Raw genomic sequence first — 25836 nt, 5'->3', positions numbered from 1 at the left:
GTGGAATTTGGGGGCTTCCAAACTTAAGTTTAAACTGAGAGCCCAGTGGCCAAAATAGGTCAATCAGAACTTGGATTAAAGATCTAATACCCCATGTACTTTGGCTAGAGTGGGACCCCAACAAATCCATTGTGAGTTGATTTACACAAAAGTCTAGGTCCGTTTTGTGTGACTTTCAATGTTGTCTAAAAGATTGGTGGGCTAAAAGACGTAAGAAACCACAAACTCTTGAAATAGGGCAAGTGTGTAGTACTGTCTCTCACTCCCCTTTCTTGCCTTCTTGCCTGGTTTCATTATTTGAACGGGCAGGAAGTCTTGGGGACAGCTACTTCTTCTGCAGGGCACACCAAGCACTGATCATTCACTTCTAAGGCTTCCAAAGTACAACAGACAAAAACCGAGGAAACAAAAATGTGTCTCATGTTTTTAGTATAGATGAGCTTTCATTTAATTGACATTACCTGAACATCTTGTGTTCTTCATTTTAGGGGCTGTATATTGCTTCCCTCTCTATACTAGAGGAATTGGGAATGGGCATTTCCATGTTTTTTTGGTTTGTTTTATGCCCTTTTTGTTTTTTTTGAGATAGAGTCTCGCTGTCTACCAGGCTGGAGTGCAATGGTGCGGTCTCAGATCGCTGCAACCTCTCCCTCCCAGGTTCAAGTGATTATCTGCTTCAGCCTCACGATTAGCTGAGATTACAGGCGTGCACTATCATGCCCAGCTAATTTTTGTGTTTTTAGTAGATATGGGGTTTCACTATGTTAGCCAGGCTGGTCTTGAACTCCTGACCTCGTGATCCGCCTGCCTCGGCCTCCCAAAGTACTGGGATTACAGGCATGAGCCACCACACCTGGCCTGTTTTATGCACTTGTATTGGTTTTAACGTTTTCCCAAATCCAGGATTTAGTGCTGTTAAGCTGAATTGCAATGTCTTTTCCAGGTGAGTGATAGTTGAGGTACATTTGCTGCCACGTGTAGGGAAGTTTGAGTTTTGAAGACACTAAAATTAACTGGGTTTCTCAAGGGCAAGTTGGAATCCTGCTTGCAGAATCCAAGGCCGAGTTCTGACTGTGGTCAATATGACCCTGAATGTTTGATGTAGCTGGAGTTCATTGAAAGCTGTTGTTCTGTTGTCCAATGTCCATCCACCCACTTACCGAGAAATAGTTGGTATCTACGGCCATCTGTCTGCATTGTTAGACTAGTCTTTTGATGGTAGATGTTGTGAAGATTGAAGTGAAGGGAGGAGACCCGCAGAATAAGCGCTGAGTAAATGCCCTGTCCTTCTGCCTTCTCATATATTCCTTGATGCCTTCCTGCTTTTGATTATCACACTATGTTCACATAGATATTAAGATGAGAGGAAGACAGGAGACAATTTGGGTATGCCAAAGAGAAGCCATAAAGTCCTGCCTGTAAGTGAAAAGGGGAAAGTTCTCTACTTAATAAGAAAAAAATAATTCATATTCGAGATTGCTAAGAGCTACGGTAAAAATAAGTCTTCTAGCCATGGGCCAGGCACAGTGGCTCACATTTGTAATCCCAGCACTTTGGGAGGCTGAGGCAGGCAGATCACGAGGTAAAGAGATCGAGACCATCCTGGCCAACACAGTGAAACACAGTCTCTACTGAAAAATACAAAAATTATCTGGGCATGGTGACGCATGCCTGTAGTCTCAGCTACTCTGGAGGTGGAGGCAGGAGAATCACTTGAACCCGGGATTCGAAGGTTACAGTGAGCCAAGATTGCACCATTGCACTCCAGCCTGGCAACAGAGTGAGACTCTGTCTCAAAAAAAAAAAAAAAAAAAAAATCTTCTATTCATGAAATTGTAAAGAAGGGTAAAGCAATTCATGCTAGTTTTGGAAAAGTTACTGCCACAGTGCATTGTAAGTGTGTGGAAGAGGCAGTAAATTTGAGGGTGAAATACATGAACAGAGCATATGTTCCACTTGATGAGGTTTCTATGGTGCTGGCAGTTTGTGTGTTTCTCAGCTTCTCCCATTCTTAGAAGGAGCTAAAGTATGAATAGCTATGAAAGTATCCCTGGGGAAAGCCTGTGCAGAGGAAGTCTCCTGCATTTCTGCCCATGGTCTTCTTTGTCCTGGCACCTCTCCTTAAGGAACATGATTTTTGCTTAATCCTTTCGTATTCTAATTGATAACTAATGCCCAATAAAAGATAACCACTATGTGCATTAAAAATATAAAAAGATTAGAAGAATCTAGGTGGAAAATATGGAAACTCTGTATTTGTTTTGGAACTTTTCTGTAAATCTGAAGTTAGTTGTAAATTTAAAAAAATCTAGAACTTGGCCAGGAGTGGTGGCTCACGCCTGTAATCCCAGCACTTTGGGAGGCTGAGGTGAGCAGATCTGAGGTCAAGAGTTCGAGACCAGCCTGAGCAACATGGAGAAACCCCGTCCTACTAAACATAGAACAATTGGCTGGGCGTAGTGGCGCATGCCTGTAATCCCAGCTACTCGGGAGGCTGAGGCAAGAGAATGGCTTGAACCCAGGAGGCAGAGGTTGCAGTGAGCCAAGATAGCACCACTGCATTCCAGCCTGAGCAACAAGAGCCAGGCTCTGTCTCAAAAAAAAAAAAAAAAAAAAAAAGGCTAAAACTTGTACAAGAAATAATGAGAAGGAAAATGTTCGTGAGCCTCTTGTTTTCTGTTTTTCCTTTTCTTCAAAAATAGGGAGAAATATAAGACAAACTGAACAGTCTCATTATTGCGGTGGTACATCTTGATGTCAGAAGAACCTGTGTAAATCAGTTCTATTATTATTTTCTATCCTCCTTCTTCTGTGATGACAGCTGTTTGAATGATGCCAAGACTCACAGAATTAAAATGGGGCAGAGCCACCCCTAGGATGTTAAGTAACCCAGACAAACACATTTGGTTTTTCTGGGGCCCTGTCAATGTGAATAAATTTTTTTTTTTGAGATAAGGTATCACTCTGTAGCTCAGGCTGGAGTACAGTGGCTCTGTCTTGGCTCACTGCAACCTCTGCCTCCTGGGTTCAAGCGATTCTCCCACCTCGGCTTCCCGAGTAGCTGGGACTATAAGCGTGCACCACCACACCTGGCTAACATGTGAATAATTTGATTAAAAATGTTTTACAAAATTTAGGGGATCCTGTGAGGATCTGGTTGTATATTAATAAAGATTTGGAATAATGGGTACTTACATATTTGTTTACAGCCTAATCAATACCCAAAAACCTTTTTTGTAGTGTTCCGGCACCCATTCATCCTTTTCAGTCCAGAAACTATCTCTTCATGTTATGTATTGTCAAACACACTGTTTCTGGCTAATTCTACCTTTCCTACTGTGAGTGAAAGATAGCAACATTGTTATTACTCATAATAGCCCAGCTCTTTGGAACTTCTCTGTGTTGAAACAGTATGAATCTTCCTGCCTCTGCAGTTCCCAAATGCCTTTTGTTGGCTGCTGACTGCAACCTTACTCATGAAGCTGCCTCAGCTCTCTTGCCACCTGTAAATGCTGGCTTCCAACTTCTCTTTCCAAGGTTATTATTATAACCGTGTTATACTATGACTGGTTTAATAATGACCACAAATGTAAGTCATATCCAGAGTATGTAGGGAAATGTGCACAGGTTAACTTTCTTTTTCTTTCTTTTTTTTTTTTTTTTTTTTGAGACAGAGTCTCTGTCACCCAGGCTGGAGTGCACTGGCTCACTGCAGCCTCTGCCTCCTGGGTTCAAGTGATTCTCCTGATTCAGCCTCCCGAGAAGCTGGGACTATAGGTATGCACCACCACACCTAGCTAATTTTTTGTATTTTTAGTAGAGACAGGGTTTCGCCATGTTGTCCACGCTGGTCTCAAACTCCTGACCTCAGGTGATTCAGCTGCCCTGGACTCCCAAAGTGCTAGGATTACAGGCGTGAACCACCACACCCAGCCAGGTTCACTTTTTTGGTCAAGTTAAATTTACTATTTGGAATTCAATAGCATAAATGTAGAATAACCCATATAGCCTTATCTTCTTCTGAACTCTTTAGAATGTAATCATTGGATTCATAAAATGTGATTTCTTTATTGGCAGATGCAGCCTCTCCAATAATCTTTATATTTTTCAGTCCAAAGCTATTCCTGAAACTGTACTTGCAGTCTATGGGTTGGTGTCAATCATTTCAGAGGCTCCCTTGCTGAAGTCTACATATGGGCTCCGTGTTTTCTGGTGTAACATGTTGCCATCAAGCAGAAGAACTGTTCTGTTCACGTCTTTTACCCACAAATTTACTGCCTTTTCCACATCATTAACTATGCACTTATCACTCCTATAGCAGTAACTTTTGTAAAACTAGCACAAATTTCTTTTTCCTTCCTTCTAATTTCACAGATGGGAGATTTATTCTTAGCAACCTCAGATACAATTTTTTTTCTCTTTCCTTATGAAGTAGAGAACTTTCCTGTTTTCACTCAAAGGCAGCACTTTGGGGCTTCTCTTTGGCATACCCAAATTGCCAGCATCGCTACTCTTGCACTTTGGGGACTTTATTAAGTAAAATAAGGGTTATCTGAACACAAGCAACATGAGGACAGTTCGTCAGAAACTTAGATGGCTACCAAGTGACTGACCAGCAGGTGCTTACTACCTAGTGTGAATGTGCTGGACAAAAAGACAATTTACTTCCCAGGCAGGATGCAGCAGATGAGGTGAGATTTTATCATACTGCTCAGAACAGGGAAATGGAAAACTTAAGAATTGTTTATTTCTGGAATTTTTCATGTAATGATCTCAGATCGCGGTTGGACAGGGGAATGGAAAACTTAAGAATTGTTTATTTCTGGAATTTTTCATTAATGATCTCAGATCGCGGTTGACTTTGGGTGAGAAACGGAGCCAAGGGCCTTGGTTCTTCTTAATCTGGATGCTTCAATGCAGCAGTATTTAGACATACCACCCAAAAAGCAGACCTTAGGCTACTTAAAGTTGGTTGTCACTCACCTCCTTCACTGAAGTTGAATTGTGGCTGCCTCATGGCTAAGGGTTCTGCTCTACACAGTTAGGTAAACAGGACAAATGGAGGTGCTGGGGATTGAACCCAGGACTTCATGCATGCCAAGCACAAGCTCTACCACTGAGCGCCACTGCTTATACTATACTTTACAACTGGCTGTCACTATTATCTGCTAGTGTTCTATGATTTAAACCAAGGTCAAGGTCTACTCTATTCAACTCTACTGTTTCTGAAACCCTCAAGGTGTATTCTGGACCGAAAGATCCCTTTAGTGCTACAGGGGTCTTTCATAATGGCGGACCCTCCAAGAACTGCTCCTAGGGAATTCCTGAATGGCAGCTTTTGTACACTACCAAAGACAATCACAGTTAGAAATATTCTCTTAAATAATTAACTTCCTACTTTTCTGTCTATCCTGCTCCCAGAAAAACATAAACGGCAGTGCCAGGGAATACTAAGACCAGTCCTAGGAGAGCTGCTCAGGGAATGCGGGTCCAGGAGAGGCGGTGAGACTGAAAATAAATCCTTCTTTGCCTTGTCGTAGCTTCTGGTGCTGGCCACCAATATGTGGCATTCCCTGCTTGTAGCAGCATCACTCTAATCTCTGCCCCTCTGGTCACATGGCACTCTCACCGTGTCTCTGTATAAAAATTTCCCTCTTCTTCCAAGGACATCAGTCAGATTGGATCAGAGTCCACCTTGATAATCTTGCCTGTGGCCGGGCGTGGTGGCTCACACCTGTAATCACAGCACGTTGGGAGGCCGAGGCGGGTAGATCATGAGGTCAGGAGTTTGAGACCAGCCTGACCAACATGGTGAAAACCCGTTTCTACTAAAAATACAAAAAATTGCCAGGCATGGTGCTGAGCGCCTGTAATCCTGGCTACTGGAGGAGGGAGGCTGAGGTAGCAGAATCGCTTAAAATGGGGAGGTGGAGGTTGCAATGAGCTGAGATCACACCACTGCACTCCAGCCTAGGCGACAGAGCAAGACTCTGTCTCAAAAAAAAAAAATCTTGTCTTAACTTGATTATATCTGCAGAGACTCTATTTCCAAATAAGTTCACATTCTGAGGTTCCAAGAAGTTTATAATTTGGGGGGAAGGACACTATAAATCCAGTACAACTGCCATCTAACATGAGATATATTAACAGTAAGATTTATATCTCTGAATTTAAGTAGCTGTATATCAAAAGAGGATTGGAATAAACATCACCAAAAGAGGGTTGCATGGACTTTGTTTGTTTTCATTTGGAAGGTAAACGTGGTTTAAAGGTATGTGTGGGGTGCTGAGCAAGTTGTGATACATAAGCCTTTGTCTGTGTAGGTATTGGTTGAAAACAGGAACCGAAAGTACAGGAAATTGGAACCCAGGCTTGTCCAGCCAGAAAAAAAAAAAAAAAAAAGGAAAAAAGAAAATACAGGAAAGTTTGGAGAGGTGGGAAGAAGGGGAGAAAAAGAAGCAGAAAAATGAATAACAAGTGAAAGAGAAAAAAGAGGGAACGCTCCACAATATATATGGGAAAGTTATTTACCACTGAAGAAAAATAGATTTGGGAGAAGCCAGGTAACAGTGAAGAAGCTCTGGAGGCAGAGCACAGAAACTCCTGTGGTATGGTCAGGTGCCATGGCTCACACCTGTAATCACAGCACTTTGGGAGGTGGATCACCAGAGGTCAGGAGTTTGAGACCAGCCTGGCCAACATGGTGAAACCCCATCTCTACTAAAAATACAAAAATTAGCGGGCTGTGGTGGCAAAAGCCGGGAGTCCCACTACTTGGGAGGCTGAGACAGGACAATTGCTTGAACCTGGGAGGAAGAGGTTGCAGTGAGCTGATACCATGCCAGTGCACTCTAGCCTGGGTGACAGTGAGACGGAGGGAAGGAAGGAAGGAGGGAAGGAGGGAAGGAAGGAAGGAAGGCCCTCAATGAAAAGGAAATTATCCCAGCATTTTTGAGATTTGAAGCCATAATTCTTCATTCCGTAAAGGAGAATTATAAATCTAGACCAAAGAAATTACTTGAAATTACTTTATTGCTGCATTACTTGAAAGGAATCTTCTGCAACTACTGTTTCCCTTCAAGAAGAATAAAAAACAGTACCTGTGCACATTATTTTGCATTCATTCAGTCAAAGATAAGTATCAGCATTGTATAATGGGGGAAGTTATTGGGTTAATTCCAAAAGCATTGGTTCTTCCTAATCTGGACGCTTCAATGCAGCTGTTTTTAGACATACCACCCAAAGGGCAGACCTTAGCACATCTTGATTCAAAGACGTGAATTAAATAATCCCTGACCTCAAGGAGTTAGAACTGGAGAAGATCAGAAAGTGAATACATCAAAACCCATGAGACTATCTGATAACTTACTATTCTCTGGTCCCACCAGCTGAAGTGTGCAGCCATATCATAAGTTAGAAAACTGAGAGAAACAAGGGAATTGGAAATGGGAGACAATAATTTTTATTTTGCACATGTTGATGTTGAGATGCTTCTCAATTTTTCAAGAAGATTTTTTTGGTCTTTGTTTACTGTTTGCTGCTAGAGAAGAAAGGGCATGCTACAGGAAGCAAAGGTGAAAATTACTTCTAGACAGACGATAATATTTGAACATGTGGACATGGACAAAATGGCCGAGAAAGACTGGATAGATTGGTTTATACTGTCAAGAAAAAAAAAAAAAAGGAAAAAAGAGAACAAACACTGTAGGCCAGGCATGGTGGCTCATGCTTACAATCCCAGCACTTTGGGAGGCCAAAGTGGGCAGAACATGAGGTCAGGAGTTCGAGACCATCTTGGTCAACACAGTGAAATCCCATCTCTAGTAAAAATACAACAATTAGCTGGACGTGGTGTCGGGCACCTGGAATCCCAGCTACTCAGGAGCCTGAGGCAGGAGAATCGCTAGAACCTGGGAGACAGAGGTTTCAGTGAGCCAAGATTGTGCCATTCCACACCAGCCTGGGCGGCAGAGTTAGACCCTGTCACAAAAAAAAAAAAAAAAAAAAAGAAAAAGAAAAAAGAAAAGAAAAAAAAACTGTAGAGAGGAAGAGACTGAAAAACTAACAATATTCTACCCTGAGACTTTCCATGTGTCAACATAAATAACGGAGAGAGGTTCTCTAAAAGAAAACATGTTCATTTGGGAATAGACTATTGTGGTGGGAAAATCCATGCCATAGTAAGCAATGTATGTCTTCAGGGAGGTAAAGGAAGACAAAAGCTTTAAAGAAAAATTGAGGAGGGCTACATAATTGTTTTTGAAATAATGATCTTTGGCTGCGAATATTAATAACAAAGGTGACGCTGGTCCAAAGTTGGACAGGCAGTTGCTAGGCAGAGGTCCTTGTAGATATATTTTTTGTGTAAGATTGCAAGGTTGTGGTTTTCAGTCTTTTGTGATAGTTTTTGTTATTCGGCATACAAGCATGAGAACCCTCTCTTCATGGTTTTCCCCTGCTTTATTTGTCAGGGTTTTCTTAACACTGGCGACTCCTTTTTGATTCTGACAACTTTCACACATGGTGGCTCAAAATTAAAAATAAAAAGAAGTTTTAGGCCAGTTACAGGATCTGGGAGAGGACTGACTGGGCAGGTAAGATTGAGCAGGGGCCAGGTGCTATGGCTGATGCCTGATCCCAGCACTTTGGGAGGCCAAGGCGGGCGGATCACGTGAGGTCAGGAGTTGGAGACCAGCCTGGCCAACATGGTGAAACTGTGTCTCTACTGAAATACAAAAATTAGACAGGCATGGTGGTGCATGCTTGTAGTCCCAGCTACTCAGGAGACTGAGGCGGGAGACTTGCCTGAGCCGGGGAAGTGGAGGTTGCAGTGAGCCGAGATTGTGCCACTGCACTCCAGCCCGGGCAATGGAGCAAGACTCTGTCTGAAAAAAAAAAGAAAAAAAGATTGAGCAGGAATGGTGTCATATGGTTTAGAATTTATTATGCTTTCCTTAACATAGGTGTGAGAAAGGATCTAGGAAGATTATAGAAATGGACTTTAACAGAATAGACCTTTACTTTGAAATGTTAACACTTTCACAAAACCATGAAGAATTTAAAACTAGAAAACAAGAAACAAGAAATTGCAACCGTGATAGGGGCTGTGGCTTGATGGTGGAGCTTTTCTTTTGCAAGCATGAGTTTCGCATTTGATCCCTGGGAGCGCCAGTGCTGTTTTCTTTTTCCACAGCTCTGGTAGGGTGGAATTGGCACCTTCCTTCATTCCCCTTTTCCCCCTTGTTATTTTCTGCTCCCTGCAAAGTAAAACAAAATGCAACGGGTTGCCACCACACAGGGTTATTGGGACAACACAAGAAAGACACGAGTGCAAAGCACCAAGTAGCCAACAGATTAATCAGCTTTTAAAAATTTACCTGGTCAGCCAGGCGTGGTGGCTCATGTCTGTAATCTCAGTCCTTTGGGAGGCCAAGACAGGCAGATCACCTGAGGTCAGGAGTTCGAGACCAGGCTGACCAACATGGAGAAACCCTGTGTCTACTAAAAATACAAAAATTAGCTGGGCATGGTGGCGGGCGCCTCCTGGGTTCAAGCAATTCTCCTTCCTCAGCCTCCCGAGTAGCTGGGATTACAGGCGTGCACAACCGAATCTGGCTAATTTTGTATTTATATATATATATACACACACATACAAAAATATATATACAAAAATATATATATACAAATATATATATATATACACATATTATATATGTGTATATATGTAATGTATACATATAATATATATATTTTTTGTTTGTTTGTTTACAAAGACTTTATAAAGACTTAATGTTCCAGCTCACATATTGTTTCTTTTCTATTTTTTTTTATCCTGGAGATAATTCTTTTCAAATGAGGCCTTATAGTACATTGTAGCTTTTCTCTTCCTTTTCTCTTTCCCCTTCTTTCTACTGGGTCTCCTTAGCTGGAGCTGAAGCATCCATGAACTGGGCCCAGGCCGGGGCTTGCTAGAGCAGTGACTACAAAGCACTCTTGTTGCTCTTCATCTATAGCTATGCTTTGAGATAAATGCATTCCTCCTCTGTCCTATCTCCCCTACATTAGCTTATATTTTGAGGTCGGCACTCATGTCACTTGTTCTCTCATACCTCATTTTAGTGCACTTCTGTCTTTTCTCCCTACCTGGATGTACATCCCCTGAGGTGACACACTGCTGGTATTCTTTATGTCCCTCTGCGCTGTCTTTGTTTGTTTCGTTTTGCTTTTTTGAGACGAAGTCTTACTCTGTCACCCAGGCTGGAGTGCAGTGGCATGTTCACGGCTCACTGCAACCTCTGCCTCCCAGTTTCAAGTGATTCTCCTCCCTCAGCTTCCCGAGCATCTGGGACTACTGGCGTGCGCCAACACACCTGGCTAATTTTTGTATTTTTAGTAGACGCAGGGTTTGGCGATGTTGGTCAGCCTGGTCTCCAACTCCTGACCTCTGGTGATCAGCCCACCTTGGCCTCCCAAAGTGCTGTGATTACAGTCCTGAGCCATTGCACCCGGCCTGCACTATCTTTTGTCTTTCTCGTTACTTTGAAGGCAACGTGGAAGTTGAAAAAAACTTATATTGGAAAGAAGTAACCATCCCAACTTGGGATTCTCTTTGATGAACTGGAGCTGATGCTCTGGTAGGAGGTTGGTGAGCAGAACTTGGAGTGAACTGACTTGAGTGAGAAGATGGGAGGAGGGAATCTTAGCAAACAGAACTGGTTTTTGGTGTGGCATTCCATTGCTTCTCATGGCGTGGCTGCAAAAAGAGACTGATCTAGAGTTTTCTGAAATAGTGATGTTGAATACAGTATACTTTATCCTACCAGCTATTAGATATCCAGAAATTGGGGCAATCATCAGTTTTAGAGGATTTACTGAAATATAGGGTCAATCAGGGTGCATAGCTTACTGGCAGAGCGCCAGCTAGGCATGCAGCTGAGTCCAAGTGTATTCCTCCAATACTGCTTTTCTCTTTTCTTCTTCAAAGCTGTACTTCAATAACACACCCCAGTTGCATCAGTGTAAGTAAGACAAGAAATGAGACAGAAACATCATCCTCACTCAGCATCTCCCTAAAGGAGAAGAACAATCACGTCACCACCACACGAGTAAGCTCACATTCTTTTCGTTCCATTACACAGTTTCCTGAGGAACAAGCATGAAAAAGAAGGATCAAGGAAAAGAAATAGAGGCTGTTAAGCAACCTTTGTTAACAGGTCTTTCTGTGGTTGTCTCTGTGCGAAGCCTGAGGAGCCGAAACTCACCCACTGATTTCCTCACCCCTTGCTTCTCTTCCATGCACACAGATGCCAGAAGTTCCAGTCAGTTGCCACATGTGGCAGGGTATGGATGCCAACTTCTGAGTGAGGGCTCAATGGAAAGACGTCTCTCAAAGAATGCAGTGCTTTTGAAATGTAGTAGTTGGGATAATTACTAGCGTCAGTGAAGGTAGAAATGTAGCTGACAGCGCAGTTGGAAGAGCCCCCGTAAAAGGTCTAAGACTCCCAGATCCCTCCTCAGAGTTTGAAATCAGAGATTTGTTTCACAGTGTGTTGCCTGGCCACAAACATCTTCCTGCACTCACATTTCAAGGAACTCTCCTAGAGGGCTTAGGTGAGGACACTCAAAATTGGGTGCCTTCAATGTTCTTTCCTTTGCCAGTGAACACTTTTTTCAGTATTTTGAGTCTTTAAAGGAAAACTTGCTTGATATGTCTTTCGTCAGCGTTACACGGCAGCTCTTGGATAAAGAAGCAGCCAGGCCGGGCTGGTGGCTCATGCCTGTAATCCCAGCATTTTGGGAAGCCGAGGCAGGCGGATCACAAGGTCAAGAGTTCGAGACCATCCAGGCCAACATGATGAAACCCCGTCTCTACCAAAAAAATACGAAAAAATTAGGTGGGTGTGGTGGCGTGCGCCTGTAGTTCCAGCTACTTGGGAAGCTGAGGCAGGAGAATTGCTTGAACCCAGGAGGCAGAGGTTGCAGTGAGCCGAGGTCACACCACTGCACTCCAGCCTGGTGCCTGGTGACAGAGTGAGATTCTGTCTCAAAAAAAAAAAAAAAAAAAGCAGCAGCAGCCTAAGGCTTTGATGACAGCAGTGTAAGGCTTTGACTCCAGTGTGTTCACCCTTGGCCCTGGATGCTGAGCTGAAAGCTTCCCGTGAGCAAACGCTCTGCTCATTGCCAGACAATTCCATTCTATTTGCTTTGCAGTGTCCAGGACATCCTCACCTTTCCCCATCCCCCGATGGCACTGCTTGAAGGTTTTCGGGCCTCTTTGAATTTTTTCTTTCAAATATGTACATATATAGCAGAATTCCTCCTCGAGTCCATGGGTTCTCAAAAGAAAGGCAGTTGGAAATTCTCTCCGCTGCCCTGCGTCTAGCCTTGCCCTGTTTATTCCTTCACTGTGGGTGGGAGGGAATATGTCACTTCATTTAAAGTTGATGGGGTTAGGCCGGGCGTGGTGGCTCACGCCTGTAGTCTCAGCACTTTGGGAGGCCGAGGTGGGTGGATCACGAGGTCAGGAGTTCGACATCAGCCTGGCCAAGATGGTGAAACCCTGTCTCTACTAAAAATACAAACATTAGCCGGGCACAGTGGCAGGTGCCTGTAATCCCAGCTACTTGGGAGGCTGAGGCAGGAGGATCGATTGAATCCAGGAGGCAGAGGTTGCAGTGAGCTGAGATCATACCACGGCACTCCAGCCTAGGTGACAGAGTGAGACTCCGTCTCAAAACAAAAAGAAGAAAAAGAAAAAAAGAAAGTTGATGCAGTTTTGAAGCCACTGTTTTAAAACCCCTTTGTGCATATAATAATCGTCAAGCGAGAAATAGAGATGGGGTGTGGAATCAGAGCACGACAGTCTCAGAATGTACGAAAAAGCTGTAAAAGGGATGTTGGCTCCCACCCAGCACGGTGTGAAGTTAAACTTGGTGATTCAACGAAAGCCAGCGGCGGCCTCCAGGCTGAAAAGCACCTTTTTCTGAGTCAGTCTGCAATCTGTTACTCGTCCAGCGAAGCCTCCACACAGCATCCAGTCTTGTCAGTTCAGAGATAATGAAATTTAATCCAGTGGACTTTGTCTAGCTAACTCTTAAATTAAAAAACTATAACAAAACAAAACAAAAGCAACAAGAAACATAGCAATAACGTTTTATAAAAGAATGAGCACATTAATATTAAGGGGGTGTAGCTCAGTGGTAGAGCACATGCTTCGCATGTATGAGGTCCCTGGTTCAATCCCTGGCACCTCCACTTTTCCTTCAGCCAACCCCTCCTCTTTCATTGAGGAGTGGAGTGGAGCTCCTCAATGAAGTAGATCTCGGGTCTTTCTGGTTGAGTGATTAGAAGAACTTGGATAACCCAAACCACTTAAGGAATGCGGAGCTTGCTAATGAGAACTTTGAAAACCCATTTGGAAGTTTAAGGGCCATATGCTATCAGCTTGCAGGGAGAGCTCTATTTGGTAGGGGCTTAGGCTTAAAGTCTTAAAGGTTTTCTTATCGACGCCAGGTTTTGGCACACTGATTAGTCTGGTAGACAGTAAACAGAGTCTCATTGAAGATCTGGACAGGCTGTGTGATAGAAAACACTTAGTTGAAATAAAATTTCAAGAGCATTAATGGGTAATGGGTTAAAATTTCTTCTCTACTACATTTCTTACGCTTGCCCCCTGAAAAATCAAGTTTCTTGTGTTTAGAGTTGTACAATCATAAAGCAGAATTCATGCGTTAACACACCAAAGATCCCTGCAGTACTGTAGTAGATGAAGCCAGAGGGGCAGTGTGTGTGTGTGTGTAGGTGTGTATATGTGTGCATGTATGTGTGTGTGTCTGAATGTGTATCTTGTGTGCATGTGTATGTGCATGTGTCTATACATGTTTGTGTGCATGTGTGTGTGCGTGTGTGCTTACGTGTGCATGTGTGCCCACATGTGTGTGCCTGTGTGCTCATGTACGTATGTGTACGTGTGTGCACGTGCGTATGTGTGCGTATGTGTACGTGTGTGTTGTTTCTAAGCATGGTCCTACGCTGGAGGAATGTGGGAAAATTAGCTCCATTTTTGTATCCTTTTGGATGCTAATTAATGTATCAAAGCGGGGGACAAAAAGTAAAAAAGCTGGAATTCTGCAGAGAGCTTGCATCTGGAGCTCTGGCTTTTCCCTTGTCTAGGGAAAGGGAAAGGCCTTTGAAGTGAGGGTAGCAGGAGGACTGGAAACGCATTGAAATGTATTTCTGGAAAACAAAATAAAATGTGGCCTTAGACTGAGTTTGGATCCGGGGATCATCGTTTCTGCTTCATACATCCTTCTATCTGTCAGCTTGCTCCAAGGTCCGCTCCACAGCCGACTCCCTGGCGGGCACTTCCATTCGTAAGGTCCCAGGAATGAAGGATTTTCTTGCCTCTTCAAGTTACCCCTTTCCCTCAACTTCTTCTGCCTGAGGACACCAAAGGTAACGCAGAAGGAAAACCAAAGAAGACAAGTTAAGTGATGCTTGGGGGAGATCCAGGTCCTTCGGAGGGTGTAAAACAGAAGCGTCAAGAATGCGCAGAGCGTGGCCTGAAATGCAGAGCGGCAGTGTGAGTCCAGCAGGCCTGGGGCGGCCGCACTGTCGGGCCGGCAGCTGCCTGTTCCTCCGCGAAGCTCCGGTCTGAAAGGCGGGGTGGGGGGAGGAGGGAGGACGCTGCCGTCGGAGACACAGCCTCCTTCAGATGGATTCTCTCCGGAATCAGGACAGGGCAGGGAGCAGGTGCGCGGGCTGCGGAGCGATCTCTGCCCAGAGCTAACACCTCGCGCGCCTGGGGAGCGTCTCAGGCCAGACCTGACTCAGCTCGAAGCGTCCACGCTGCCATCCTCCTGCCACTGCTCTGTGTGACAGTCAACCTAGATCTGAGTTCTGGAGGGCGACCCAAAGCTCGGCCTAGGCGGGCCGAGTAACAGGTGACATCATTTAGAAACGCCCTAGGTTGGAAACCTGGCAGATTTCGGAAATCCCTGCCTGGAAAGTGAGGAACTCCAGCTGAATGGAGTGGGCTGGGTTATTGGGAAGTCACCGCCCAGGAGGAGGCGGGGCTGGGGGTGGGGGGCGGTGATTACCAAGAGGGGTGAGCCGAGGTTGGGATTAGCAGCACTGGGAGGAGAGGGCGTGAACGGGGCTCTCCAAGCGTGCATAGGATTTGGACGGTTGAGTAAGTAGGAGTTGTCCAAGCCCCGCACCTTTTCTCCGAGTCTTCTAGGTAGGGAAATATATTACAGTCTTGTGTGTTTTAAAGGAAGTAGCCAAAACCTTTCGTCCTTTTCGCCCAAACTCTGTCGGCTTTTGAGAGCGTCTTCGGGCTGTTTCGAGGGCTGAGCTGGTCGGAGCGCACCCGCGTGGCTCCGGGTTTTGTTTGGGTGTGGTAGAGGCTGGTGGTTTTTTGAAAAGCCAGATGAGGCCGGGCGCGGTGGCTCCCGCCCGTAATCCTAGCACTTTGGGAGGCAGAGTCGGGCGGATCACCTGAGGTCAGGCGTTCGAAACCAGCCTGGCCAACATGGTGAAACCCCGTCTTTACTCAAAAAATACAAAAATTAGCCGGGCATGGTGCGTGCCTATAATCCCAGCTACTCGGGAGGCTGAGACCAGAGAATCGCTTGAACTCAGGAGGGGGAGGTTGCACTGAGCCGAGATCGCACCATTGCACTCTAGCCCAGGTGACAGCGCGAGACTTCGCCTCTAAATAAATAAAAGCCAGAAGGTGGGAGTAGGTCGCCGACTGTAGAGGCAGGATTTGCTGGCTGTTTTTGGCTTGAGTATGTGAGGTAGTTCTGCAAGCGCTGTTTTCCTTTGGAGTGAAAGACAAAGTCGACGATAACCGAACGTAATCCTCTGTACTGAGGCTTTGAGGGGTAGGTTATTGTCGTGAGCCGGGGAGGCTTACTCGGTAGAACATCAGACTTTTAATTATGTGGGTCCAGTCCCTGCCCCGGCATGAGGCCTCAGCTTTCCGATCTACCGTTTTATATATACCAAAAAAAATTTAAATTCAGTTTGCTCCATTCTGGGCATTTGAATTTGAGCTGTTATGCCAGAGAAATAATGGCTGAAGCCATCAATCAGAGGTGCCTGGTGTTGGGGATTTTGTTTGAAGGCAAAAATTAGGGAGAGGCCGGGCGCGGTGGCTCAGCCTTTAATCCCAGTACTTTGAGAGGCTGAGGTGGGCGGCCTTTTACGTGGTCCTGCTTTTTGTTTTCGCTTGAGCCTAGCCAGGAGTTCGAGACCAGTCTGGCAAATATGGCAAAACCCCGTCTCTACAATAATAATAATAATAATAAATTGCGGGGCGAGGTGGTGCGATGCGGTGGTCCTAGGTACTTGGGAGGCTTAGGTGAGAGGATCACCTGAGCCCTAAAGGTGGAGGCTGCAGTGGGACATGGTTTTACCACTGTACTTCTGAGTGACAGAGACCCTGTCTCAAACAAATAAACAGAGCAAAGCTTTGTTGAAAAGCAGAAAAGGGCATACATCCTCAAAACAGAAACCCAGTCTTCCTCCTGGTGTAGGTGGTGGTACTTTTGCCACAGTACAGGAAAAGAATACACTCCTGTTTATTGTTAGGTTTTCTCTTTGCTTTGTGGGCACTGGATGGGGCCAGAAGGGAGGAGGAGCTTGGGTTTAAACATGATTATTTTAAGATGCCTACAAATTTAAGATTCAGTCTTGTGAATGTATTTGGCAAACACAGTTGAACAACTCTGAGACTGCAACTCTGCAGGAATCCCTGACTGGGATTCTTATTAATTATGTAGCCACAGAAGAGAGAAACATTAGGTAGAGTGAGAATTGAAAGGGTTAATTGTGATGTGTAGATTGGGAGCTCATTCACAGCGTTCATGGAAAACCTTATGGTTAGCTGCAGTGATCTTGGCTCTGTATTCATTCTGGATAGCATAATGTTCTTGGAAGCGACTTGGAAATCCCAGGAAAATTATTAGAAATCACATTGAGGTTATTGCTATCTGCTTTTTGCCCTCTGCAGCTCTTATGTGTCTGTGTTCAGAGACATCCCATGAAGTAGTTTTGAACCTAAAGGGATCCCATTTGTCTGGCAAAAGTCTCTCAGTTGGTCCAAAGGCTCGTCAGACTGCTGGAATGTGAAACTAGAAAACAGAGAAAAGACAGGTCTCAGAGTGACAATTAAGGTGTTGTCACATCCACAGGTGTTCAGGTATCTATGTGTGGGGTGGGAAATTGAAGCAGGTTTTAACTTGGCTTGTGTTAGTGTCCCTGGTAAATAATTACTTTCATTGTGACTGGAGCAAACTGTATTCAAAGTGGACTTGTATATTCCTAATGTGAAAGATTTTTTTTTTTCCTGTCTGCCTCCAGCTGTATCTCCAAAATTATTCAATGAATTTTTGTGACAAGGTCCAATCTTTCTTCAATAGCATTATCGAAACATCTAATCAATGGGAAGATGTGGGATTAACTCATAAATCACAGAATTTTTCTGAGAAACCCAACATTTCACTTAGAAGACACAACATAACCATGCTCAATATACAGTATTCAGAAAACACTAAAACTTATGTAGTATATGTCTAACCCATCTGTGTCCTAAGGGAAAATAGAAACCCATTGGGTGCTGTTTGGAAGGACTCCCAAAGAAAGCATGTTCGAATATAATTTGAGTATGTTGGAATATCATTGTACACACCAAGCGTGCTGTTCTTTGATAGCATAAAAACCCTTTTACCTTTTACATGGTCCTGTTTTTTGTTTTGTTTTGCTTTGTTTTTTAGGCAGAGTCTCACTCTGTCACCTAGGCTGGAGTGTAGTGGCATGATCTCTGCTCACTGAAGCCTCCGTCTCCTGGATTCAAGTGATTCTCCTGAATCAGCCTCCCTAGTAGCTGGGACTACAGGTGTGCACCACCACACCTGGCTAATTTCTGTATTATTAGTAGAGATGAGGTTTCACCATGTTGGCCAGGCTAGTTCGAACTCCTGACCTTAAGTGATCTGACTGCCTATGCCCCGCAAAGTGCTGGAATTACAGGTGTGAGCCACCGTGCCCTGCCAACCTGGTCCTGTTTTACAGATATAGAAAGAATAATGAAATATGCTTCAAAATTTACCCTATGTCACCAACTTTTAAATGGCATTATATTACATACTCAGATTATAAGACTGCAAATCCTGGGTTCTTTCCTTACAACATTACAGCATACTCACACATACTCATACACAATTTAATGGTTCCCCTTAATTTCAAGTGTTGTGTTAGATGCTAAAGACAGAGTTCAATTAGACAGAAAATAAATATAATAGTACAGGTCTTTTTTTCCCCCAAGTTTTACAGAAGACTTTTCAGTCCCCCATTGTAGGCATTGCAAAGGTTATTTGTTTAATGCTGCTTCAGCTTTTCATTTAGCATCTTTGACCAAAGACTTTCCATTATATGTCGTACATTAATTGCCAGAGGTTGAGTCGAGTAGCTTCTGTCATTTCTGTAATTTGGCATTAAAAAGGACCAGAAGAAAAGAGCAATCACAAAGGGACAAATCTAAGGAGCATGACGGCTTTTCAGTTCAGACATATGGTCGTCCTGTGCTCGAGCGGCTCTCACTTCTTTTACACAGTGCAGAGTGGAAGAACAACTTTGTTACTTGCCTTAACAACCTTATGTTTTCAAGAATCTCTTATAATAAAGTAATATTTACCAACAACCTCAAAGGAAAAAATAAAACACCTTCTAAAATATCTGAAAACTGTTATCTATAAGTAATGAACTAGGAAAGAACAGAAGGCAATATGGTTCTTCAAGGTTACTCTTCCCTAAATTAATGCTCATGGTGATGAGAGCCGGGGCGCAAAAACCTGAGGCAGGGACTGTGGTTTATCAGAAGGAATTAAATGTGTTTAGATTCTTCATGATAATTCACCCAATGTTTACTTTCTTATTTGGGCTTATTTAGGAAAATATTTCAGAACCCGTCTCCTGCTTATTTACCAATCAGAGAAAATAAATGTGGTGATATTAGCAAACGCTTCTATACACATACACACATTCATATAGATAATATATATTATAGTATACATACAAATTATGTGCACATGCAAATACACACATAACCAGCCATCATGAGGTATAGTTCATCCATACACTTTCCAGGGATTATGTAATTTAATTCTAACAATAGTTATAAGTAAATACTGAGCTCAAGATTGAAATCAGATTTTGTCTTACTTTAGAGACTCTAATATTTTATAATTATATAATTGATGCCAAAACTCACTTCTTAAAGTTGATAGTCATTTCTGTTGTTATATATGTCAGCTAAGAAAAATAGCAAGATAATACAATTTCTTTAGCATGATAACTTGTGTACATTTAATACTATAGTTATTGTCTTATCATCTTACTGAAAATAATTATTCGGAACTAATAGACAGTATATAGAGTGAGCTCAAACAACTCAATGGTGAAAAAAAAAATCAAATAATTTGATTGAAAAATGGGCAAAAGATATGAGTAGCTAATTCTCAAAAGAAGACATACAAATGGCCATGAGGTATATTAAAAATGTTCTTCAGGGCCGGGTGCGGTAGCTCATGCCTATAATCCCAGCACTTTGGGAGGCCGAGGCGGGTGGATCACGAAGTCAAGAGATCAAGACCATCCTGGTCAACAAGGTGAAACCCCGTCTCTACTAAAAAAAAAATACAAAAATTAGCTGGGGATAGTGGTGCGTGCCTGTAATCCCAGCTACTCGGGAGGCTGAGGCAGGAGAATTGCTTGAACCCAGGAGGCGGAGGCTGCGGTGAGCTGAGATCGTGCCATTGCACTCCAGTCTGGGTAACAATAGCGAAACTCCGTCTCAAAAAAAAAAATGTTCTTCAGATGTTGGAGTGCTCTTAAAAAATGAAAAAATGCTCAACATCATTAATCATCAGAGAAATGCAAATCAAAACTACAATGAGATATTATCTCACCCCAGTTAAAATGGCTTTTATCCAAAAGACTGAGAATATCAAATGCTGGTGAAGATGTGGAAGAAAGGGAATCCTTATACACTGTTGATGGCAACGTAAATTAGTACAATCACTATGGAGAACACTATGAAGGTTCTTTGAAAAGCTAAAAATAGAACTACCACATGATCTGGCATTCTCACTGCTAGGTATATATCCAAAAGAAAGGAAATGAGCATATAAAAAAGATATCTGCACGTCCATGTTCATTGCAGCATTATTTACAATAGCCAAGATTTGGAATCAAGCTAAGTGTCCATCAACAGATGAATACAAAAAGAAAATATGGTGCATATGTGCTATGAAATATTATTTGGCTGTAAAAAAGAGTGAAATCCTGTCATTCGTGATAACCTGGATGGAACTGGAGTACATTATGTTAAATGAAATAAGCCAGGCACAGAAAGACAAATTTTGCACATTCTCACACATAGTTGGGAGCTAGAAATTAAAACAATAGAACTCATGGAGACAGAGAGTAGAATGATGGTTAGCAGAAGCCGGGTAGTAGGGAGGGGGCTCTGAAGTAGGGACGGTTAATGGGTGCAAAATATAGTTTGATAACACAATAGGGTGACTGTAGTCAATAATAATTTATTGTATATATATATATATATATATGTTTTTTTTTTTTTTTGACGGAGTTTCGCTGTTGTTACCCAGGCTGGAGTGCAATGGCGCGATCTCGGCTCACCGCAACCTCCGCCTCCTGGGTGCAGGCAATTCTCCTGCCTCAGCCTCCTGAGTAGCTGGGATTACAGGCACGCGCCACCATGCCCAGCTGATTTTTTGTATTTTTAGTAGAGACAGGGTTTCACCTTGTTGACCAGGATGGTCTTGATCTCTTGACTTCGTGATCCACCCGCCTCGGCCTCCCAAAGTGCTGGGATTACAGGCTTGAGCCACCGCGCCCGGCCGTATATTTTTAAATAATTAAAAGAGTGGGACTGGGTGTGATGGCTCATGACTGTAATCCCACCACTTTGGGAGGCTGAGGCGGGTGTATCATGAGGTCAAGAGATTGAGATCATCCTGGCCAACATGGTGAAACCCCATCTCTACCCAAAATACAAAAATTAGCCGGGTGTGGTTGCAGGCATCTGTAATCCCAGCTACTCGGGAGGCTGAGGCAGAAGAATCACTTGAATCTGGGAAGCGGAGGTTGCAGTGAGCTGAGATTGGGCCACTGCACTCTAGTCTGCAGACAGAGAGAGACTCTGTCTCCAACAACAACAACAACAAAAAAACAGAGTGGAATCGGAATGTTGCTAGCACAAATAAATGATAAATGTTTGAGGTGATGGTTACCCCAGTTACACTGATATGATTATGATTATTATTATTATTATTATTTTTTTTTTTGAGACGGAGTTTCGCTCTTGTTACCCAGGCTGGAGTGCAATGGCACGATCTCGGCTCACCGCAACCTCCGCCTCCTGGGTTCAGGCAATTCTCCTGCCTCAGCCTCCTGAGTAGCTGGGATTACAGGCACACGCTACCATGCCCAGCTAATTTTTTGTATTTTTAGTAAAGACAGGGTTTCACCATGTTGACCAGGATGGTCTCGATCTCTTGACCTCGTGATCCACCCGCCTCTGCCTCCCAAAGTGCTGGGATTACAGGCTTGAGCCACCGCAACCGGCCACTGATATGATTATTATACGTTGTATGCCTGTATCAAAACATCACATATATACACCTATTATATATCCATAAGCATTAAAAATCAAAAAAAGAAATTTTCAAAAAGAAGAATTTGTTTACCCAAAGTCAGGACAAGCAGCAATAGTATAGGGGAAGAAAAGTAGCATGAATATAGAAAAAAAATACAATTTTTTTGGTTTAAAAAAAGTGCAAAATTACATTTATGTTCTGATAATGTTCTATATCAAGAGAGAAAAAGAAGTAACCAAAAAACCCATATTAAAAAATTCACACAAAGGCTAAGTAGGATATAAATGTATACCAATGTGTTAGTTATCTGATGCTACGTAATAAGTTACCCTGTCTTTTATGAGCCAGGCTCTGAAGTCGTACAACTCATCTGCCTCATTCTAATCAATCACTCATAAGAACAGTATTACACAATAAAACAACATTGATTATGAAGGAAGAGTGGCCATCAGCTGATAATAAAGCTGAGTAATGAATACATGGGGATTCACTGCAACCTCTTCCTCCTGGGTTCAAGCGATTCTCCTGCCTCAGACTCCCGAGTAGCTGGGACCACAGGCTCGTGCCACCACATCTGGCTAATTTTTGTATTTTAGGTGGAGACGGGGTTTCACTGTGCTGGGCAGGCTGGTCTCGAACTCCTGACCTCAAGTGATCTGCCCGCCCATCTCGCCCAGCCTTTTTTCTTTTATATGTTAAAATAGTCTCCAATGAAGAAGAAAAGAAAAGAAAAACTATACTGATTGCTTCACAAGAAGAAACGAACAATCCAAATCGGCCTATACCAATTAGAGAAATTGAATCGGTAATCAATAACTGTCTAAAACAGAAAGCATTAGGATCAGTTAGGTTCATTGGTGAAATCTAACAAGTATTTTAGGAAGAAACTATGCCAATGTTTTCATAAACTTACTGAAAATAGAAGCAGAGAGAATAATTCTCAACTCATTCTATGAAGCCAGCATTATCCTAATACTGAAAGCAAAGACATTACGAAAGAAAGCCACAGTGCAGTATCTCTTGTAAACATGGATGCAAAAATCCTCAGCAAAATATTAGCAAACTAATGCATAATGTATAAAAGGAGGCAGGTTGTGGAGGCAGGGGGCTTATGGGAACTCTGTACTTTCTGCTGTTTTGCTATGGACCTTAATTTTTAAAAAGTAAATTAACAGATACCAAGTTCATTTTCTGTGTTGTGTGATATTCCAATTTAATAAAGTAAGGCAGACCACCTGTTTTTATCATCTACTCAACAGCCAGATTTTCTTCTCAAATCATTCAGTGATAATAAGATGCTTCCCTCATGGGAGCACCTGCAACATGAAGTTTCCGTGTCAGTGCTCATGTCATTTTCCATAGTCTCTGCATCTTCACCATTTTTTGTGTGTGTTTTGTTTTTGAGCCTGGCAGGAATGCAGTGGCACAATCATGGTTCACTGCACCTCCACCTCCTGGGCTCACGTGGTCCTCCCTCCTCAGCCTCCTTGGTAGCTGGGACCACAGGCATGTACCACCATGCCCAGCTAGGTTTTTCGTTGTTGTTGTTTGTTTGTTTGTTTTTATAGAGATGAGGCAGGGTCTCACTTTGTTACCTAGGCTGGTCTTGAACTCCTGGGCTCAAGCAATCCTCCTGCCTCAATCTCCTAGTGCTAGGATTACAGGCATGAGCCACCACATCTGGCCTCACTGCCATTTTAAAAGACAATATTGAAACAGGTTTCTCTGTTTCAAGGAAGCCGCTGTGAAAGCAGAGGGAGCAAAAGACATTAAAATATCTTAATACTCTCCCAAGTAGCCAGGGCTGAGGTTTGGACCCAGATTATGACCCTGTTTTGTAGCAGCATTTTTGACAGTCTAGAAGCAGGGTCCTTAGCAGTAGCCAAGCAGTACTGAATCTCTCACACTTTAATGAGGAGATGTAGCTTTAGTCATCCTCACTAGCACACAACAGGAAGCAGCTTCTCCTCCTCCATCAATAGGCAGCAGGCAGAGACTGCAGATGTAATGGCACACCTTGCACACTTGCATGTCACTGTCCTGCATTTATGAAGTTTTCTTCTCTTTTCTTTTTCGTCTTTATATTTTATAGCAGTTTTAGGTTCACAGAAAAACTCTGTGGAAGGTACAGAAATGTCCTATATATCCCTGTCCTCACAAAGGCAGAGCCTCATCCACCAACAATATCCTGCACCAAAGTGATACATTTGTTACAACTGATAAACCTACATTGACACACCACCATCACCCAAAGACCATAGTTCACTGTATGGTGCACTCTTGTTGTGTAATTGATGGGTTTTGACAAATATATGATGATATATATCCACCAGTACAGTATTATACAGCGCATTTTCACTGCCCTAAAAATCCTCTGTGCTTGCCTATTCACCCTTTACCCCTAACCCCTGGAAACCACTAATATTTTTACTGTTTTCATAGCTTTACCTTTTCCATAATACCATATAGTTGGAGTCACAGTACACTGGCTTATATAACTTATTAATATGCATGTAAGTTTCCTCCATGTCTTTTCATAATGTCATGGTTCATTTCTTTGAGCACTGTATAATGTTCCATTGCCTGAATGTGCCAGTTTATTTATGCATTTACCTACTGAGACGTCTCCATTGTTTACAAGTTTTGGCAACTATGAATAAAGCTTCTATAAACATCCATGTGCAGGGTTTTCTTTGTTTTTTTGGTTTTTTTAAAATAAAGATGGGGTTTCACCATGTTGGTCAGGCTGGTCTTGAACTCCCGACCTCAGGTGATCTGCCGGCCTTGGCCTCCACAGTGCTTGGATTACAGGCCATGTGCAGGTTTTTGTCATCTCCTCTCGGTAGATACCAAGCAGGGTGATTGCTGGGCCGTGCAATGAGAGTATGATTAGTTTTGTGAGAAACTGCCAAAGCGTCTTTCAAAGCAGTTGTGTCATTTTGCATTCCCGTCAGCAGTGAAGGAGAGTTCCTGTCGCTCCACAACTTCACCAGCTTTTGGTGTTGCCAGGGTTTTGGGTTTTTGCCATTCTAAAAAGTGTGTGGTGGTATCACTGTTTTAATTTGCATTTTCCTGATGATATATGATGTGGAGACGTTTTATGTGCTTATTTGCCATCTGGATATTTTCTTTGGTGAGTAGTCTGTTCAAATATTTTGCCTACTTTTTAATCAGGTTGTTTGTTCTTTCATAGTTAGGCATGAAGAGTTCTTTGTGTATTTGGGGTACCAGTCCTTTATCAGACAGGTGTTTTGCAGACATTTTCTCTGTCTGTGGCTTGTCTTCTCATTCTCTTGAGAGTGTGTTTCGCAGACCCGATTTTCAATTTTTAATGAAGCACAAGTTATCAATTCTTCCATGGATCATGTCTTTGGTGTTGTCATTTTCCGTTTGAAGAGTCGCTGTTCTGTCCTGTATAAGTTCTGAAGCAGGAGACAACACCTGAGCCCGCGGAGGCTGCACCGGCCCGGGCCGTGCGGGCGGCGAGTCTGTGCGTCCCGCTTCGCTCTTGCGCGCAGCACCTGCCGGAGACTCAGAACGAGGCGCGGGGAAAGAGCTGACAGGTGGATCAAGGAAAGAGGGAAACAAGCGAACTCACCTTCTTCCATCTAGGACTCGTCGTGGAGCCAGAGTTCCCAGGCAAAGCTGCGGGGTCAGGTGGGCCGGATGGGGCGTGGCCCGAGCCACTGCGTGCGCGGAAAAGGCCCGGCGGGATTTCCACGTTTCCATCCACTGGACATTCCTTCTCCGAGCCAGGTCGAGCGAGTGGGGAGCGACAGCTCAAGGTACGTTTCGTCACTCAACGTACTGAGATGCAGGGAATTTGGGTTGCGTTTTCCATGAGCCTTCGGCTGGCAGAACATTTTTCAAAGGGCCTTAACATATCCCTTAATTCTTTCCACCTGGGATTCAGTTGCGCCGACAGGAGGACGGACGGTGCGGGAGCTAAGACAGCGTGCTCTGCTCTCAGTCACCCCACGAGCTGCGTGTTGCTGCTGCGTCCCGGGACGTTACGCGGGTGTGATCTGGGTTAGCGTTTAGATGGAATTCATCCTCAGAGTTGCTCACTCCCTGGTCGACCGCGAAGTGACATAAAATGCTTAGCGTTTTTAACAGGACAGGAATTCTCCCCTGCAGCTGGCTTGTGCCA

General features: G+C 43.5%; 1 non-coding gene across 1 annotated transcript; it reads left to right on the top strand.

Moving 5' to 3' along the window:
- Positions 1-13182: 13182 nt before the first annotated feature.
- TRNAA-CGC lies at positions 13183-13254 on the top strand. Its single transcript has one exon. It is a non-coding gene; the product is annotated as a tRNA-Ala (tRNA).
- Positions 13255-25836: the final 12582 nt, after the last annotated feature.

This window comes from Sapajus apella, unplaced genomic scaffold, assembly GCF_009761245.1.
Source record: "Sapajus apella isolate SASKATOON/1434 unplaced genomic scaffold, GSC_monkey_1.0 scaffold262, whole genome shotgun sequence".
NCBI classification, from domain to species: Eukaryota; Metazoa; Chordata; class Mammalia; order Primates; family Cebidae; genus Sapajus; species Sapajus apella.
Note: the sequence above shows the minus strand (reverse complement) of the source record. Positions and strands in the feature narration are given on the sequence as shown.